This window comes from Eublepharis macularius, chromosome 5 (assembly GCF_028583425.1).
Source record: "Eublepharis macularius isolate TG4126 chromosome 5, MPM_Emac_v1.0, whole genome shotgun sequence".
In the NCBI taxonomy this organism is placed as follows: Eukaryota; Metazoa; Chordata; class Lepidosauria; order Squamata; family Eublepharidae; genus Eublepharis; species Eublepharis macularius.
Genome location: NC_072794.1, coordinates 9,409,706 through 9,429,725, shown reverse-complemented (window position 1 = coordinate 9,429,725; position 20,020 = coordinate 9,409,706). Strand labels below are relative to the sequence as shown.

Sequence of the window (20,020 nt, the reverse complement as noted above, 5' to 3'; positions counted from 1 at the left end):
GAAAATTATCTACTGAAGAGCCTGCTGACCATATCTCTGTCTGAACCACTGTTTGAATGCGCCTCCTAACTGAAAGCATGGAAGTGCACAGCAGACACACAATATGCAATATCCTCTGACAGCAGGCAATTCAACTGTACGTTAAGAGTGATTGAATTCTCATGCTGAAACTAGAAGATGCCTGGAGGATCAAACATCCAAAAAACAGAGATTTTACATTTTTTTCTGATATACATCACACATCCTCCAGTTTGCAGGATCTGATCAAGTCTGTTAATGATAGGATCTTTTGGAGGTCTTTCATTCATAGAGTCGCCATAGGTTGGAGGTGACTTGACAGCACATAACACACACACAAATCACATGGGCCGTTTTCACACTGCATACCAGGCACAAAACATCATGCCGAGCTCCCGGAACAACAGCGTCTTCCTGGTGCAATTGTGCCAGGAAGACGCTGTCGTTCCGGGAGCTCGGCGTGATGTTCCATGGCCGGTAAGCAGTGTGAAAATGGCCATGTACTAAAGAACAAACGTGTTGGATGTCAAAAAGTTTAACAATGAATCAAGATAAAGCAGAGATTCAACTGAAGACATTGGCAGATCAAAACTCTATAGAGGTAGTTTGGCAATGGAACAGAAAACCAAGAGAAAGGAAGATTAGGCAGTGCTCTTTTATTACAAGATGATGGAAGAAGTTTTAAATAATACAGAAGGAATGCCTGCAGTTACAATTTGGGAAGCAAGTAAAGCTTTTGTTAGAGGAACTCTATTAGCACCTGCTGCCAAGAAGAAAAGACAAAAAAAAAGAACATACCAAGATATTAGATATTAGTAGGAAAAAATCCAGAGATTGGAGCAAGAGCATTCACAATTCTAATAAAAATATATCAGTAGAAAAAAGTCTTAAAAAGCAATTAGATATGGTAGAAATAGAAGAGGTACAGAATTTTTTTAAAAAACAAAAAAACAAAAGCATTTATTTTAAACAACAAACTTGGCAGATATTTGGTGTACTGTCTCAGGAATGTGAAAGAAAGAAGAGTTATAACATATATAAAGACAGGAAATCAAATTACATATGCAGAAAAGGATATACAAGAACCATTTATTAATGTTTTCTCAGTACTATATAAAAAGAAGTCTGCTTCAGAAAGTGGAATAAGGGAATATTTAAAAGACATCCCAATCACAAAGTTTATGCCAGAACAAAGAAAAAATTTAAATCAAACAATAACAAAGAAAATTCCCAGGCAATAAGAAATATGAAAAAGGACAAAGCGTCAGGCCTGGGTGGGCTGAGAGTAATGTATTATAAAAGTTTTGAAGAAGACTTAATGATACCTTTACAAAAAGTTATGAATTAGATATTCCCTATGGAAGCTAAGAATACGCTATTAGGAATGTTCCCTAATAAATTACCAGAAGCCTTGGAAGAGATATTTGAACATATGGTGACAGCGGCTAGAATCATTAACGCAGCAAAATGGAAATCAGACATTTGTCCAAGCTTAGAAAAATGGGGAAACAAACTTGCTGAATATACAGTAAAGGTGAAATTAACCACTTATTTGAGAAACAGATCAATCACGAGTTTTGAGGAGAGATGGAATGTATATTATGCAAGCAGGAGACATATTTAGGCAATGTAAAAGTAGAACGAAAATAAGTCTTAAATGAAAATCTTGAATGTAAAAAGAAGTAGTTTTTGAGCAGAAACATCTTATTTTCTTATTATGAGATATATATTTTCCTTACATATTTTGGTATTTTATCTATTTGTTAAAAGCTATAGGGACTATGTAGAAGTGGAGAATTATGTAAAAATGGGTATATAGCAATGATGAAACTAAAAATGTAGTTACAAAACAGATTAGTTATGAAATTTGTAACCTAACATGTTATGTGCCCTAACATAAGTAAATATCATTATATCTTATAGATAGTGTCCTAAAATGGTTGTTGTGGGTTTTCCGGGTTTTAGTGTCCTAAAAATTTTAAGGAAGGGGATGTCGGGGAGAAATATTTTGTATTTTATATATTTTGTTACATATAATTATATCTGATCTACATAATTATGTTATACAATCATTTTTTTCTGTATCCCCACTTACTATTATTCTTTTTTTAAAATGAAAAATATTAATAATAATTAAAAAGATTGAATTATCAAAATACACCAGATACAGAGATGCAACATTCAGTTTAGGCTGACTGGAAAGAAAAGAGGCATGAGCAGTGATTCATTCAGGGACACGATGTCAGCCCTCTGTAAATGGGCTCACAGGAACCTAGGCTTATTCTGCTGAATTTTTAAAGTGTTTTTAACACCATAAATCAGTGATATTTGTTTTGTTAGGACATGTTTTGACAATAACATTTTGATTAATGATCCCTTCTTGGTTCTTGACGTGCTTTGTTTATTTGCAAGACATACAATCCATGCTGAATTCTGCCTGTCTCTATCAACATCCAAATCCTGGGAATCAAGCAATATTTGTTTTTTTTAAAACCCTCTACAGCCATAAAGCATCTGTGCCAGAAGTACAAGCAACTCACAAAACATTCAGGCAATTAGCTAAGGATTTCAAGTGGGCAGGACTGACTGGTGTAGATATATTGTAAAGAAATGTTTATAGCCAGGCTAAGAGTTTGCCGAAAGGAGATTCCAAATATGTAGAGGTTGGAAAGCTGTACAGACAGAGAAAGATTACAATTAAAAATAGATAGCAGGAGGGGGGGGGACGGAGGATTTCTTCTGATGCTAATGACATGAGACACAAAATATCCTACGGCTGTTTGTCAGGGAACAGCCCCTAGAAGACATGGTGGCTGTGGAGATGGGCAGTCTCCTAATTTTTAAAAAGTTCTCTCTGTTCTGCAAACCTTGTTTCTCTTGGTTTCAAGAAACACACTCTGTGTATGCTCAGAGGCGGAACCCATAAGGGAAGCTGACACAACTTTGCATATTTGAAAAGAAGTTCTGGGAATCTGCCCTGGTGACCCCCCAACTCAGCTTGAGTACTGCCTAAATGCTTCTTGCCCAAACTAAAACATCACAAAGTTTTTCATGGTCTCCAAATCCAGAATAGACTTTCACTGGCCTGTGTGCATGGATTTCTGTGGGCACCATCCTGTGTCCTCCTGGGCTGGAATTCTAGCAAAAGGCACACTGAGTCTGAACAACAGTGGAGAAAACCAGCTGCAGAGTAGGTGCTTTTGCCCTGCATCCTTGCTGGTTAGGCTGTGATGAGAGAAATGCACTCTGCACGCACTCAGAGGCACTTTATTCCCAAGATTCCTCCTCAAGCCCTGGCTGTCACTGACACTCTCTCAGAGGCTACATGGTTATACTGCTTGAAAAGAAATAAAGTGAGAGGTTCCCTTCAAAATGTTTGCAGAAAACTGTTGGGTGGAAGTTTGGGGAGATCTTCTTCATGCAATGGGGTGGTCAGGTTCTGGATTCTTGCCCCCCCACACACCCACCTGTTACTAAATGTGTAAAATGGAACACAAAAGCAAGGCTCCGTTTTGATCACACACTCTGCTCATGGCCTGGAGCACTCTCTTCATTCAAGAAAGGGACACAGTGAAAAACGTAATACAACCCTGGTCCTTAGCGCTCAGATTGTACTAAAGCCTTGCCTTTGAGCTCATAGTGGGTGATGTCAGGCAGTATAACAGCATTTTAATAAATACATTAATAAAAGGAAGCATTTAAAATAATCGATTTTGCTGCCAAGGACTGAACTGAGCCAAAGTTCATCAAAGCTGCGCCCCAGAATCTATTCTGAACATCTGGGAGAACTTTGGAAGTGGAGAGTGCACCTCTGAACACGTGCAAAGCCATTCTCATTCTGTCACTACTTCCCAGGCTCTGCGAAAGCTGGAACTAGGATAAAAATCTTGTTTAGAAGGTGCCTCTTGCGCACTGAAATCTCTCATCTTCAGTCATCAAACACGATTATGGTAAAAATTATAAATTTAAAAAGAAAAATGAACTATTGTGCCAGTCACAAACCTTGGGGTGCTTCTGAGCTCCAGAAATTATTCTCAGCGGAGAAATGGTGAGAATCGGCCGTCTGTCTGCCTCTCTCCCCCTCGTTTGGCCACATGTGGAGCGTTCAAGCAGAGATGAGAGTAGACGGAGGGGAGGGGCCGAGGAAACGAGGGAGGCTCAGTTTGCAGAGGCTGCCTCATCTCCGTCCCCCCACCCACCCACAAACACACATACACTGTGGTGCACTGGATTGTCCTCAAGGGGGAGAGACCCAAAGTGACTGGTGACATTTGGAAGAAGTTCAGGAAAATTCAGGGGAGGAGGGTCAACAGATGCACCACAAAATTTAGACTGCCACACAGAGCTCCAGATATGACTCAGTCATCATGACAGACAGGGCTTTTTTTCTGGGGAAAGAGGCGGTGGAACTCAGTGGGTTGCCCTCAGAGAAAATGGTCACATGGCTGGTGGCCCCGCCCCCTGATCTCCAGACAGAAGGGAGTTGAGATTGCCCTCGGAGGGCAATCTCAACTCCCCTCTGTCTGGAGATCAGGGGCGGGGCCACCAGCCATGTGACCATTTTCAAGAGGTTCCGGAACTCCGTTCCCCCGCGTTCCCCCTGAAAAAAAGCCCTGATGACAGAGCATTGAAGGGAAAGAGGGAGCCGTCCGCCAGCAGCTGAGCCCCTGGAATATGCAAGGGCCTTTCTCTGTTCTGTGACAGAGGCTGTTCCTTTATTCCAAGGCAGAGGAAAGCCCCTTTCTCTGCACAAGGGCCACTGGGCCATTGAACAGTTTTCTGACCTCGGACCAGGTACCGGATTTGGGGCCCCCTCCAAAAGACACCACCCACACCCCAGGTAGGGCCAGGGTTTTTTTTTCTGGGAAAAGAGGTGGCGGAACTCTCAAGAGGGAAATGAGGAAGAAACACACGGGATTCTTTGAAATCATATTATTTTCAAGCACTATTGCCGAGTATTTTCAAGAGGTGCTGGAACTCCGTTCCCCTGCGCTCCTCCTGAAAAAAAGCCCTGGGTAGGGCCATGATGCAGATAGAGAGGGCCAGATTATAAACAGCTCTGTTGCTTCCTGCAGGGGTGGGGGATGAGAGCAGTCCTTCCTTCACTCACCTGCCTGCTCCCTCTGCTTGGCAGCTGTGGCTCTTTGGAGCAGCCATCACTTGTCACTTGGGCAAGTGAGGGAAGGGCAGCATGAAGCAGTCCCTCTCACTAGGTGTCAGAGAAGGAGGAGAGGGAAATTGAGAGACAGCACTTCGGCCTCTGGTGCCAGCATGCATGCCAAGGGAAGGACGCCCAAGCCATGTCTCACTGTTTCCACCTGTACAGCAATGCTGCTGACCCAATGCCAGTGCTGCAGCCTCGGTACAGCTGCAGCACTGGCAGCTGTGTGTTGCACTGGATTCTGGAAAGAATCCAGCCTCTGCAGGGCTCTGCAGGGCTGCTGCAGAGAGCACTAGACAGGCCTGTTGGAAGTTGCTGCCTCCCTGTGTGAACGCTTGGAGAATGCGAGCACACACCCTAGACTCCCATACTTGTGGAGAAGGTCTGTAGAGGCCCAGTCTTGATAAGCTTTGGAGGAACATCAGAACTTCCTGGGACACACCATGAAAACCCCGGATCCAGCCAAGCAGCACCATCAGCAGCTCTCCGAAGACTCAGGCAAAGCCTCTCTCCATCAGCCACACCAGCTGAGGTCAGAAATGGTCGCACCGAGAAATGGAACCCCCGCAGAGTTCCGCCCCATGATCCACTGCCAAGTGTGGCTTGAATGCTGGACAGAATCCAGCGAGGGCGACCTGCTGAGACGTTGCCAATGGAACCTGAAGGGAGCGGGCATTGCCAGGTTCCCTTGCCAGGTCCCTCCCAGTAGGGGGGGGCAGCACTCCCCCGCTCCCACCCTCTGCCCCCCACTCACCTGGGAGGCCTGTTTCCCCACCTTTCTCCCCCACTGGCCAGGTGAGTGGGGGGACAGAAGGCGGGAATAAGGGATCCCCCCTCCCACACCGTGGAACCTGGGATCCCTACCCCACCCCGGCTGGGGAGCAGGGAGGGCTCAGGACGGGCCGTGCAGGCCACAGGCACTCAATTGTAACAACAGAGTCCTTGGATTAGACCAAAAGGTCTATGCCATCCAAAATTAACAGTGAAGCCCAGAAGAAGGCAGCAGCTCTGCTCTCTTGTCTCTCTCACTAACATGTGGTGATCACAGGTAGACTGCCCCTGTAGGTGTAAGTTCTGTTTGCTCATCCTGGATACCAGCCATTGATAGCCTCTTCCACAATAAGAAGTTCAGAAGAGCCTTGCTGGATCAAACCAAAATTCTGTGTTGTCAACTCACAGCCTGTTTCTGACAGGGCAGCCAGGCACCCCAAAGAAAGCTGACAGACGGGGCCTGACATTGATGGTCACTGATGGCCCAATCATTTGCTCCCAGCATCTGGTATTCAGAGGCAGAGGAGACCCAGCCAGAGACTCTTTGTCAGGCTATGGATGACAGGATACAGCAGACAGATCTCTGGCCAATTTGCAGTAAGACACCAGTACTTAGTCCAATGGCTTTTATTCAGAAATCAGATCATTTCCATATTCAGGTCCATAGGTCTACTTAGAAGTAAGACAAGAGTCTAAGCAGCTCGAATAGAGATTGACAGGAATGACAACATGTGAGAGACACTTCTCTTTTCTAGTCCACTTTTCCTCCCCTTCCCAATTATAAACAAGCTTTTGCTGCTCTTTCTTTGTGAGAACATTTTACATATTTGTGATATCATGATCCGTTACTAGGAAGAAAGACATATCATAGTCTGAGAGGAAGTACAAGGTCATAAACACTGGAGTCTAACAGAAAACCACCTGTGAAAGCCTGAGAAACAGTTAGAACACTAGCAAGAAGGAAATTGAGTTACACCAAGATCATGTTTACAAATACTGGACGAAGCATCAGGCACTAAGCATTAGAATCAAAATTGGCATGGATGGATGGGTACAGACATACTTGACACTCTTCTCCTTCCTGATCTTGTCTAATCTCCTTGTAAATAGAAGGCATCTACAGGTAGCCTCTCCTTATTTGTTTGTTTGTTTGTTTATGTCGGTTTATAGTCCGCCTTTCTCACTGAGACTCCAGGCGGATTACACCGTATGAGATTAGTACAATCAGTATCAAGTACATTTCAATACAGTATCAAGGACATTTCCATAAACAATACCATAGGGTAAATAGATACAAGTTTAAAAGACATAGTATTAGCAAGAATCCAATACAGAGTAGTAAAAATACTGAAGCAGAACATAATCAATTCTAGGACTAACATTAGACAACATGGAGCACTGGTGGTACATAGGAGCACATGTTTAAAGCAGCAGCAATATAGTGATGAAGTCTATGGTCCCTAACTCCTTAGCGAAGCACCTGAGACCCCATCCCTATGATACAACCAGGGCTTTTTTTCAGGGGGAACGTGGGGGAACGGAGTTCCGGCACCTCTTGAAAATACTCGGCAATAGTGCTTGAAAATAATATGATTTCAAAGAATCCTGTGTGTTTCTTCCTCATTTCCCTCTTGAGAGTTCTGCCACCTCTTTTCCCAGAAAAAAAACCCTGGATACAGCCCTCTCATTTGAGTAAAAAGCCTTTTTGAATAGTTCGGTTTTGCATGGTTTACGAAAAGCCAGGAGAGTGGGGGCTCTTCTGACTTCCTCAGGCAGGTCATCCCACAGGATAGGGGCCACCACAGAGAAAGCCCATGTACGGGCTGCTGCTGACTTCACCTGTGTGCAGCCTGGCACCTGCAGGAGACCCTGTTCAGATGAGCAAAGCTGCCGTGGAGGAACATAGGGAGGGAGGCAGTCCCGTAGGTATGCCGGACCAAAGCCGTGAAGAACTTTGTAATAACTAATACCTTGAACTGAGCACAGTAACTGATGGGTAGCCAATGGAGCAACTGTAGGATGGGAGTTATGTTCATGCTTCTGCTCGCTCCTGATAACAGTCAAGCTGCCGCATTTTGCTGCCTCCTACTTAACTTAGATGGGAGACCTATCTATGTACTGTATAGAGCATTACAGTAGTCAAGCCTTGATGTTACCATAGCATGGATCCAAGTGGCCAGGTCAGCTGTGTCAAGATATGAAACCATCTTCCAGGCTAGAGAGAGGTTGTAGAAAGCATTTTTTGCTGCTGCCTCAACTTGTTTTTCTAGTAATAACGCTGGATCCAGTATAACCCCTAGGCTCTTAACTGAGTCTGCAAGGGTCAGACGAATTCCATCGAAAGTGGGGAGTACAATGTCCTTCAAGATCTCTGCCTTCCCAACAAGCATCACTTCCGTCTTGTCTGGGTTCAATTTCAATTTGTTGTTTTTCAACCATTTCACCACGGCTGTCAGGCAGCGATCTAAGATTTCTACTGCATCCTGCGGGGACCTGGATAGCGAGATGTAGAGTTGGGTGTCATCTGCATATTGATGACACCCAACTCCATAGCTGCAAATGAGTTCTCCTAAAGGCTTTGCATAGAGGTTGAATAACATGGGAGATAAGATTGCGCCCTGCGGCACCCCACAAGATAGTTCTCGTTCTGGAGATAGCTGATCTCCAATGGCAACCCTTTGAGTCCGCTCCAAGAGAAACTATATCTTTGCAATATTGAATGCGATCCTGGAATGCTTTCCCAGGAAACTACAGCTTTAATTTTTTTTTTAAAAAAATTATTTTATTAGTGCAAAACAAAAACCAAAAAATAAATAAAAATAAAAAAGCAAACAAAAAAAACAAAAAAAGTGCTGGCTACAAAGACATTATTGGCAAATCTATACAAAAGTATCTATAACATGTTTCCAAATATCTAAAAATAAGTTCATACACAACTGGCACCTATAAGTGATGTGTTCAAATGTTGATACATTTACAAGGGCCTCAGTTCAGTGAATGGCAGGAAGTGGGCTTTTGTAGTAGAAGCCTTTTAGCAATTGCAAGAGCTTGGAGAGTCCATTTCCGCTGACCATCAGGTAGATTCCAAGAGACAAGCAAATAGTTTAACAATGAATTATCATCCTCAAAAATAAATCAGGTTTCTAATACAAATTTAATATTAATGACTTCCTCCCAAAAGGGCTGAGTGACTGAACATGTCCAAAGCATATTCTTTAAGGGATGCATCTTTTGAATTACACAGCCAACAGTTAGACATTGTGCTTAAACCTTTAGTAAAAAGGCAATGTGCTGTCCTATGTACCCTAAATATAGTGTTTTGCTGAATAAGTCGCAACTTAAGATCCATAGCAGCAACAGGCTTGAAGCCTTATCCTGTTGCTTTAGCAAAACTGGAGACTCCACCTCATAATGATATATGAATGATAATGATAATGAAATAATAATTATTTCATTTATCTGTAAGCAGGGCTTTTTTTCTGGGAAAAGAGGTGGTGGAACTCAGTGGGTTGCCCTTGAGAAAATGGTCACATGGCTGGTGGCCCCGCCCCCTGATCTCCAGATAGAGGGGAGCGGCGTGGAGGGCAATCTAAACATTTTCAAGAGGTTCCGGAACTCCGTTCCACCGTATTCCAACTGAAAAAAGCCCTGTCTGTAAGACTCAGTGACTATTATCATAGTTATTAACTGACCTCAAATATTTATATACAAATATTGTAGGTTTCATTTTCTGTAGATTCATTAAGAATTTCCAAAAGTGGGGGAGATTCATGCCTGATTTGTCCCCCTGCAGTGTGTGGGAGGCTCCCAGGGCAGCAAGTGACCTGCGCGATGATGTAACTTCCCAGTAGTGACGTCAGCGTGCAAGTTGGGAGCGCATGTGCAGAGGGACAACAAACAGTAGGTGCTGGGCCTCCAACCTCCTGCCCAGGGGCAGGGGGGTAGGGGGACCTGGCAACCCTAATTCTGAGAGAGCTCCAGGCCCCACTTAGCCCCTACGTCGGGTTCAAGGGTTGCCAGCTTCTGGTTGGGGAATTCCTGGAGATTTTGGGGGTGGAGCTGAGGACAGAGGGGTTGGGGGAGGGGAGAGACCTCAGCAAGGTATAATGCCATACAGTCCTCTCTCCAAAGCAGCTCCTTTTTTCCAGGGAAACTGATCTTGGGGGCCTAGAGATCAGTTATAATTCAGGGAGATCTCTGGCTGTTTTCACACTGCTTACTGGCCATGGAACATCGCACCAAGCTCCCGGAATGACAGCGTCTTCCTGGCGCGATGTCATCCCGGGAGATTGGTGAGATGTTCCATGGCCGGTAAGCAGTGTGAAAACGAGTCTGAGATATACAATATTATGCTGTAAATTAAATTCAGCTTTTGTTGTTGTTGAGAAGGAGCAGCTATTGTTTTCCTCAGCTGAGAAATTATACAACACTGAGCTTTTCTGTGTTGTGAAAAGAGCCCGCCTTGCTGGCCTGGTTCCTCCTGCACGAGGTTTAGGGCACGATGGCTGGGTAGATCTATGAAACTGTGAAAATGGTGGAGTTTTTTGTGGCCTACCCCCCCCCCCCCGGCAACTTTTGCAGGGAAATCTGGTGAAAATTTGGCACAATGCTCCTTACAACCACAAACAGTTTTCTCAGCACCATTCTTCTGTCCACAGAAGGCCTCACTGTTAGGAGCACGAGCACGAATTCCTTCCTGGCCCCAGCCAGGCTGGCGGGCCAGGATTTGGGCAGCCTTCCTCCCCAATGCCTGACATCCATTTTTCTTCATCCCGGCTTGGCGAGGCCCTGAGGCTGCGTGCCACCTGTCAGGGCTGAGTTTCTGCAGAGCTGAATGAAGATGGTAATTATCAACATGTGCTAGAAACAGGACAGCGAAGGCCCTTTGATCTCTGGGAGGCTTTGATCCATCCTGACAGTGAAGTTATGTGCCACATTTGTGAGGAAGAAGGATGATCAGCCAGAGGCATGCTGGCTAGTACTCTAAAAAAGGGGATCACGCACACATTTTTCTGATTTAAACTGGAAATGTGCTTCCGTCCCTAAGAGGATGACTTTTAAAGAGTGTAAGAGGATTAATTGTCTACCCAGAACAGCGCACCCCTTTCTCTCTTGAGACTCTGTATGAGTCACTGATCCAAACAGAAGCTGACAAGCCCACAGCAGAGACACAGGCAGAGAGAGAACAGGCAGCCTCCTCTGAGAGCAGTTAAAGAAGTGGAGCCAGATTTCGTAAATCATGTAGGCATAGAGCAGGCAACTTCACTTGAAAGTGGGCCATTCTGTTGTTCCCGTGCATTGGGGTTACTGAATGACTGACCACATCCAATGGAAAGGCTGATTAAGAGAAAGCAACCCAAAGCAGTGACTGATGCAGATACACAACAGGCACCCTCCTACATATTTGCATTAGGAGTGGATGATCCAGTCACATATGATACAGAGGCAGACTGGAATTGTCTTGTCCCAGCAAATGGGAGCCCAGAATAGTAAATCACAAAGATGCAGCAGCTACTTCTCCTGTGGGTGGATACCTGGTGAATTAATTTTTAGAAATAATTTTTCACATGCCACTAACCTAGGGCTGCTCTCCCAGAATTACAACTGATCTACAAACTACAGAGATCAATCACCCTGAAGAAAAATGGCTGCTTTGGAGGGTGGACTCTATGACATGATACCAGACCAAGTCTCTCTACACAAGACTTCTGACACATGTTCTTCATGTGTCAAGAGATGCAATGTTATCTGGGAAGTGTAGTTTTAAATGACAGAGCCAGCAGAGACCACTCTGAGTGGATGGATTCTCTCACCGCCCTCCACCAGCCCTGGTGTCTTCTCTTCCGGAGCCTTTGCCCTGCTGAGGCTCAGTTAATTCAAAACTTTAAGCAGTGAGAGAGGCAGGGCAAAGGCTCCAGAAGGGGAGATCGTCCAGCATGCCAGAGGTGGTGGAGGGCTGTGACAGAATCCGTGCCCTCCAGAGAGATTTTTGTCTTTTAAAACTTTTTAAAGCTTTGTCTTTTAAAACTACACTTCCTGGCTAACATTGCCTCTCCTGGACTCACAGAGGTCCTTCCCTCCCCAAACTCCACCCTCTCCAGGATCCACCCCCAAATCTCCAGGAATTTTCCAATCAAGAGTTGGCAAGTCTACTTGGTATCTTTATTGTCCTCCCCCTAAAGCAATCTCACATGACGCGTCTCTGTTCCAAAACTCTCTATAGCTTAGGATAAAACAAAGAAGCCCTCCCTGTTTTTCAGCCATACTCCTTTAGCTCCACCTCTCCTTCTGGCCACACCCCTTCTTGTAAAGGGACAGATATGAAAGCCTTAAAGTACCTCTGAGCATGTCAAAAGCACAGGGCTGGTCCAAGGGTTTTCAGCATCCTAGGTGTACTATAGTTTCAGGTGGGTAGCCTTGCTGGTCTGCAGTAGAACAGCAGGATTTGAGTCCAATTAAAGATCAACAAGATTTTCTGGATATAAGCTTTTGAGAGTAAAAAGTGCCACTGGACTCAAATCCCGCTGTCCTAGATGATCTATCCATCCATCCATCCATCCATCCAGGGGTCATTTCATAGAAAAAGAGCTGAAGGAACTCATTAGCATAACTCATTAGCATACCCCAGGCCCCTTGCCATCACTGGAAGTGTGTCATTAGCATAATTGATTTAATCGGGCCTGAAATGGCCAGGATTCAGCTGCTGCCAGACAGGGGAGTGTTCTCCCACCTGGCAGTGACCCAATCAGGGCCGTTTTGGCCCCAATCCAGGCCGAAAAGGGCCCAAAATTGCCATTTTGGGAACGTGTTGGCCTGAATTGGGACCAAAATGGCCCAGATCGGATCGGTGCCAGGCAGGGGAGGGGTCCTCCACCAGGCCCCAACCCAATCCTGGCGGTTTTGGCCCTGATCCTGGCTGAAAACGGCCCCAAATGGCCAAAAACGGACTTTGGGGGCCCGTTTTGGCCCTGGTCTGGGCTGTTTCGGCACCAATCCAGGTCGAAATCCCACTTGAGCCCAGATTCGGGCCGAAATGGCTGGGACTGGGTCGGTGCTGGGGAGCACTGACCTGATCTGGGCCGTTTCGGCCGAATCAAGGCCAAAACGGCCCAAAATGGCTGAAAGTCAGGTGGGCAGGGCCACCTGACGTGACCTGTTGGGGGAACTGCTGGAACGGCATTCTGGAGTGTTCTCCCTCAAAATGAGCCATCTCTATCTGTCCGTCCGTCCATCTGCTTCAGTTTCTATTTCGCCCTCCCCACACTAGCAGGCCCTGCACAGGGCAGCGGTGGAACCTCTTGGGGCACCAAGGCTTTTGCCTGAGTTCTGACCCATGAGACACTGGCCTCTAAGGTGACACTCAAGTTCTCTCTGTGGTGCTTGCCCTGGGATAGCTCATTCACATGTACAGCTATTACAGTGTTTGCAACCTCCAGACGGTGGCTGGGGAATCTCCTGGGATGACAACTGATCTCCAGGCCGCTTTGGAGGGCGGACTCTATGGCATTATACCCCACTGAGGCTCCTCCTCAACCCCCCCCCCTCTCCAGACTCCACCCCTGAAACCTCCAGGATATTCCCAATCTGAAGCAAGCCACTAGGCCCCCGAGAGCTAACAATCCCTTTACCACGTCTCTAACCAAACCAGCTCTTTGCTGGAAGCCTTCAGCTCTCGAACCCCACTTGAGTCTGAAAATGGGAGAAGGGATCTACGGCAGATGAAGCTTTGGCTTGAAAGGGACGATTCCCGGCAGCATCGCGCTGTGCGGCCCTCCAGATCAGGCCCTGGCTCCCAACCAGAGAGCCAGCTGCTCCTTGAGGGGAGAATGATGGCTCATGGAAAAGTCCCAGCGCAACGTGGAGCTGAAATCTGCCTAGTGCTCACCAGAACACTGCAAGGGGGTGGGAGGCTGTGTCTCAGGAACGGATGGGTGGCCGCTGGCAGGGGACTGGCAAAGAGACGGAGCAGGAAGGCTTGTTGGCAAGGTCCAGCCCCACCCCTGCACCAACTCATGATGCCTCTTTGGGCTATAGGAATTGCATTTGCAGAACCGGATCAAAAGGTCCATCGGCCCAGTATCCTTTTTCCACAAGGCTGGAAATGCTTTGCCTCCTTTTGTGTCCGAAGTGCCCGATTCATCAGAGATAAAACAGAACTGCCGTATACTGAAGCGGTCTAAGCTTTCCAGCCCTGCAGTAGCTGACAATAGACACAACCAACGAGCTGACTTTCCAGATCAGAACAAAGGGCCAGTATCAAGTGGTCAAAAGCTTCTGGCAGACCACAAACCAGGCATGATGCCTGCCCGTTTTATCCCATGGAAAGATAGATTGCTTCTGAACATGGAGGCTCCATTTCTCTCTTGGTCCCAAAAGCTGTTGACATGCCAGTGTTCCATGAATCGGTCCAATCCACGTGGGCATCTTCAGAATTCCAACCAAGGGCCTGGGAAATTGTCAGCAGCAAAAGACTCCTAGAATATTCAAATAGCTAAGAAATCATGGAACGGGAGGGGGCATTTTACGCAAGCTCTTTTCTTTTGACCACTTCAGTTTAGGGATGGTGATAGCACCAGCCTACCTTGCAGGGTTGTTGCAGTAATTAATTTAAGTTCTTTTTCACAAATTATGGAAGAGGGTCAAAAAAGACAGGACCCCGAAGCCTCTCCCCGCTAAACTTCCCCACCCACCTGAGATTTCACAGTTTGAAGTTTACCTTCACAGCCTGAAGGACTGGAAACTTGCTTATCCCTTTTTTTTAAAAAAAAGTGTAAATAGAACTTTGTGCAAGATGCTGAATTCTGCACCCATCACCAAAGGCTCTGAGTGTATGGTGCAACCAGAGAATAGCCTCACATGCCCAGAGACACTCCTTTTACTGCAAACCTGCTTCAGCCCTTCCAAAGCAGAGCTGAAGCCCGGTGAAAACTGAGCTTTGCATGGCACTGTCAAGCTCTCCTTCCTGCTTACCCCAAAGGAAAAGCCGAGCCTGTCTATCTTCCGGAAGCAGAACACCAGCACTGCTAACACTTTTGTTCCGTGGGAAAGCATCCCGTACTGTCAGAACATCCTCCAGAGGAAAACCACAGCTGCCCGTCTCTGGGCATCTGCTCTGCCATTTCCCAGTAACCAGGGGAATCTCCAGCCCTTCTGCTGTAGTCAACCAAGTTTCTGAGAACCAGACTTCTGTGTAATGTCGGCCTCCTCCAAACCGGCTTGCTGACTTCAGAGTTACAGGTTTGGTTAAGGCGGCTACAAGCTTTCACAGCCATGCTGGTTTGAGGAGAAATTTCCAGTTTCCGTGTTGCTTCTCCCTTTCAAGAATCAAGCCCACACGCACGTCTTGGTTTCTGTGCCATTTCCCCATGCCCTTGCTGTTAAATTAACACAGCATTAAATATTATTTTAGACCGGCGCTATTCAAATAATGCAAAAATGCTGGGGTGGAAAGCAAATCTGGTAAATTTAAAAAAAAATGGCTCAGACAAAAAGGCATCCACAACAAAAAAGAAAATATATTTGCACATCAACATTAGGCAGAAAAGACACCCACCTGTATGATGTCAGGCCAAAATTCCAGTTAGTTAATGCTTCTGCAAACATTACAGGTAGCCCTTGTGGGGACACAGAAAAATCCCCCAAAGAAATTGTAATGTAACAACCTTCTATTAGGACCAAACAAAATACCCCCAAACTTTCCATCAGGTCAAATGTTTGGTATAAAAATACGACGTGGTGAGGACAGAGAGGATGTGTGTTCTTTCAGGGCACGACAGGAAAGCCCCAAGACTGCAACTGTAAGAACAAAGTTCAGGATGCAGATTTGACGGTCTCAGGTGCAAAACTGGTTTCAGGGGCACAGTTTGGAAAAAAATGGCATTTGCCGGGCCCTTTTTTGATGACAGTACCCACCAGTACTGAGTATTGGCACTTTGGGGGTGGGGGGTCTCCCAAGTCCTGATCTTCATGTGCTGGCCTGCCCCACTCAGGCAGAGGAAGAGACAGCAGACCCTCAGGAATGGGCAGGCCGGGGGGCGGGGGCGGAATCAGCACAGCACCTTTTTAATACAAAAAATGCACTGGTCATGTGCAAATATAAGTAGCAGCAGTGAATCAGATCAGCACTGAATCACACGCACACACACAAGGGGCCTTTGTCACACAAGAGTACAATGTCCCCCCAGGGCAGCCGGTTCACCCTGCATGAGAAGAAACCGGCAGAGACTGAAAGTAGTCCAATCGACCACTTTGGACAGAAGGTGGAGCACCCCTTTTCGTAGTGCTCCCAAGGATCAAGATGCCATGCAAAGAGAAAACTAGCACAGCAAACAAGAAGGAAGAGAGCAGAACTGGTCTCATTGCCATGCTAGTATTCTCTTTGCAGGGAAGCTCTGCTACGGAAGAGTCAAAGCTGGAATCCAGCCCCTGAAGTCTGAAGCATTCTCCTGCATGCATGAACCTGGTGTCAGGCACCTACCAAGGAGGAAGGAGGAGGGTTACCACACTGCAGGTGCCACTCTGTGATCAGATGTGGGTGTAGGAGAATCAAGAGGAGAGGCACAAACCTGGAGCAGGCAGCCGGAAGGGGAATGTTTACTTGACTTCTGATGAATGATAAACTGGTCCTTTGCAGCAAGCTCCCTGGATCATGTCTTAAGGAAACAGCAATCACACAGCATCCCCATGAAGTGCCGAGCTAAAAGGCTGCTAAGTTAATTATGCACTCATCCAGGCCCTGAAACCTATGCGTTTCCTACCCATGGGAGCAACTTTGCCAGCTAGATGGCACATCTGAGAGAGGGGGAAAGGGCTAGACTTACGGGAACTCATTTGGATCAGTTGGCACCTCCTCGGTCCCATTCCCCCCACTGGGAACAGCTGGGAAACCCAGTTCCAGAAAACCCATTATCAAATTTTGCATGGTGCCATTTCTTAATAAATCAATACATCTTTCATGGCTGCTTTTGCATTATCGCATCACTTTCCAGCCTCACACAAAAGAGATGATGGACTTGTTCATTTTAGCCAGGGTGGGGTGGGCCTGATTCTTTGGTACACAGGTCACCAGTAGAGAATTCAGCTGCTGGAGAATGTCAACTTTCATTTTTTTTTAAAAAAAAGTAAGCTGCTGGTTGTCGTCACTGTGATGAACAGCTTGAAGTCTAGCAGGAGAGTTGAATACCTGGTGCTGGAGTCTTGTAAGAGCAGGGCTTTTTTTCAGCTGTAACGTGGTGGAAGGACTATCTAAACTCCCCTCTGTCTAGATATCAGGGGCGGGGCCACTGGCTATGTGACTATTTTCACTGACGGCGATTTAAACTTTTAAAAACTCCCCCCTTGCTCCAGCTGACCCAAAGTGACGTCATTATGAGGTCCTGGGAGTGTGCACACACTTTGCACACACGCATGTGTGTGCACAAAGTTGGCCCCTGTGCTGCCAACCCACTGAGTTCCACCACCTCTTTTCCCAGAAAAAAAGCCCCGTGTAAGAGGGATGGCAGACATGTTATTTGGTCCTGAAAAACAATCCTTCCCCAAGGCCCAGTCCGTACTGGGCCTCGACCAGGCAGCTTTCTAAGGCCAAATTACTCACCTGTAATTCTAACCCTGGAACTACAACTTCCAGCCATGGGAAAAAACCCTCACTATCCTTCCCCCCAGCTTGTGACTGGGGTGGAGGGAGGGAGAATTAGGCAAAAATAACAAATGCAGAATGAACTATGCTTCATTTGCTGGACGCATTCAGGGCACAGAATTCCACCCCTCTGGGCACAGAAGCTTCGAAATGGCTTTTGAACAGCAGCAGGACAAAAAAGGTGTTTAGAAACTCAGGGCCAAGCTCGAAGTGGCGAGTTACACTTGAATGGCAAGTGAACAGACTCACATGTATTCCTCCCTGTTCACTTGCACTCCACTCAATCAAGTGGAGTGCAAGTGAACAGGGAGGAATACGTGCGAGTCTGTTCACTTGCCATTCAAGCGTAACTCGCCACTTCGAGCTTGGCCCTCAGTCAGCCTTTTACTTGTCCACAAGCAATGGATGGTCAAATCTGCACCACTCCTTTCCCACCAAACCTTTGCTCCAGATGCAGATAGCACTCAAAGTAGGATCTTATGTATACATCTGCAGTTGCATGGGTGGGGGTGAGGGAATAGAGTGGGCAGAATTCTGGAGACAGAATGCTTTTCATAGAAATGGAAGTGTGAGCTAGGCTCTTACTACTGCAAGCTGAAGAAGAGAGTAGTAGTAAAAGGACAACAGCCTTAATGGATCAGGCCAAAGGGTCCATCGAGTCCAGAACCCCCACTTCCAGAGGCAGCCAGCGGGATAGCCTGGGAAGCACACAAATGGAACCTTTTCCCTGTTGATCTTGAGTGTCAGGTATATTTCCTTTGCACATGGAGGTTCTACCTAACCAGGTGAACTTCAGCTGCTTCTCATAAAAGCTCTGCTGTATCAAATCTAAGGTCTAGCTAGTGTAGCTTCCTGTATCTTGCAGTGGCTTCCAGAAAACCTACAAACATGGGCAGAGTGGCTGTGGATTGCCCTTGCTGTTGCCTCTCAGAAACTGGATACTGCCTCTGAACATGGAGGATCCATTTAATCGTGGCTAATATCTACTGACAGACCAGCAACCATGAATTTGTTTAATCCTTTTTTAAAGCTTCTGCTCAAGACATTCTGTGGCAGTGAGTTCTGCAAATTAACCACGCATTATATGAAGGATTCCCTCCTGCCTGCCACCACCTTTAGTGGTGGTGGAGGAAAGTGCCATCAAGTCATAGCTGTCTTATGGCATCCCCTGCTGGGGTTTTCAAGGAAAGAGACTAACAGAGGTGGTTTGCTGTTGCCTTCCTCTGCATAGTGACCCTGGACTTCCTTGGAGGTCTCCCATCCAGTTACTATCCAAGGCCAACCCTGCTTAGCTTCTGAGATCTGATGAGATTGGGCTCGTCTGGGTATCCATGTCAGGGCCCACTTCTTTGAGAACTCCAAATTTTAGTATTTGGGAGGGGGGGGGAAGAGAGAGAGAAACCTCTCTCCTTGCCGGGCTGGACAGTTCTCATCCAGCAGGAGAGATAAGAATGTCATTTTACTTGAAGACAGAAAACAGACCTGATAATAAAGGATGGGATAGCCAGTTTAGGATCCATCCTGCGTGGAGGAAGAAAAATCCACAAAAATCTCCAACCTACTCTGGAGCACGGCTGGTACAAGCAATAGTATTGCTGTCATCTGCAAAAATCATTGTTTGCCTCCAAGTCGACATCTTGCTATTCAGGAAAGGAAGGGGGGTTATGTAAAATCACAAGGATTTTCCAAATAATCCATGACTCAAACAGGGGATTTTATATTTACTGAAGAAACTTTTAACCTGCTCTGCTGCACAAGTACCCCACCCCTGCCAAAGCAACTTACAAAATACCAAGTCAGGATTTTATATTAAAAAGCAATTAAAAATTTAACATTGTACACATGGAAACAGGTTAGGGAATCTTCTGGCGTACCAGGAAAGAGCCTCAAATGCTTCCGACCCATGCACTTTATTTACAGAGCGCAAAAGCAATGGTAGAATGGACACCTTTCCTCCAAACGCACCCCTGTGGTTTGCAAATAAGGTGAATCACCCAAGATCACGTTGTGGCAAGATTCTGGGGCAGAAGGCAATTTCCAGACTCACCCATTTCATGCTGAAATGCCTCAGATGTCTGAACCACTGTTTGGGTTTGTCTGACCCTGCTTTGGCACTGAAACACACAATCTGTATGCCCTACAAAGGCCAGCTAATAGTTTTCCAAGGCTCTATCAAGGTTTCATTACTCCAGGTTACGGGACAGAGAAAAATTAGGTGTAGTCAGATGCATGAAAATTCTTAGAACTCTGATTTGTTAGCAAAATCAGAGTGGAGATGGCTCTACCTGCTTGCCTGGCCTTCGTAGGTACATTGCCTCAGTACATGGAGGTTCCATTATTAGCCACCATAGCAAAAATCTGTTAGTAGACCTTCCAAATCTTTGCATTTTTTAAAGACTAAATTCTAGCTAAGCTACAAACTGCAGGAGTGAAAT

At 46.1% G+C, this 20,020-nt stretch overlaps 1 protein-coding gene across 1 annotated transcript in view; it reads right to left on the bottom strand.

The window, feature by feature from the left end:
* Positions 1-4,098, bottom strand: part of TBXA2R (thromboxane A2 receptor) — a 33,872-nt gene extending 29,774 nt beyond the window's left edge. Inside the window, exon 1 of the mRNA XM_054981192.1 lies at positions 4,021-4,098. The gene's annotated coding sequence lies outside the window, so the exon portion shown is untranslated. The remainder of the gene's footprint in view (positions 1-4,020) is intronic.
* Positions 4,099-20,020: the final 15,922 nt, after the last annotated feature.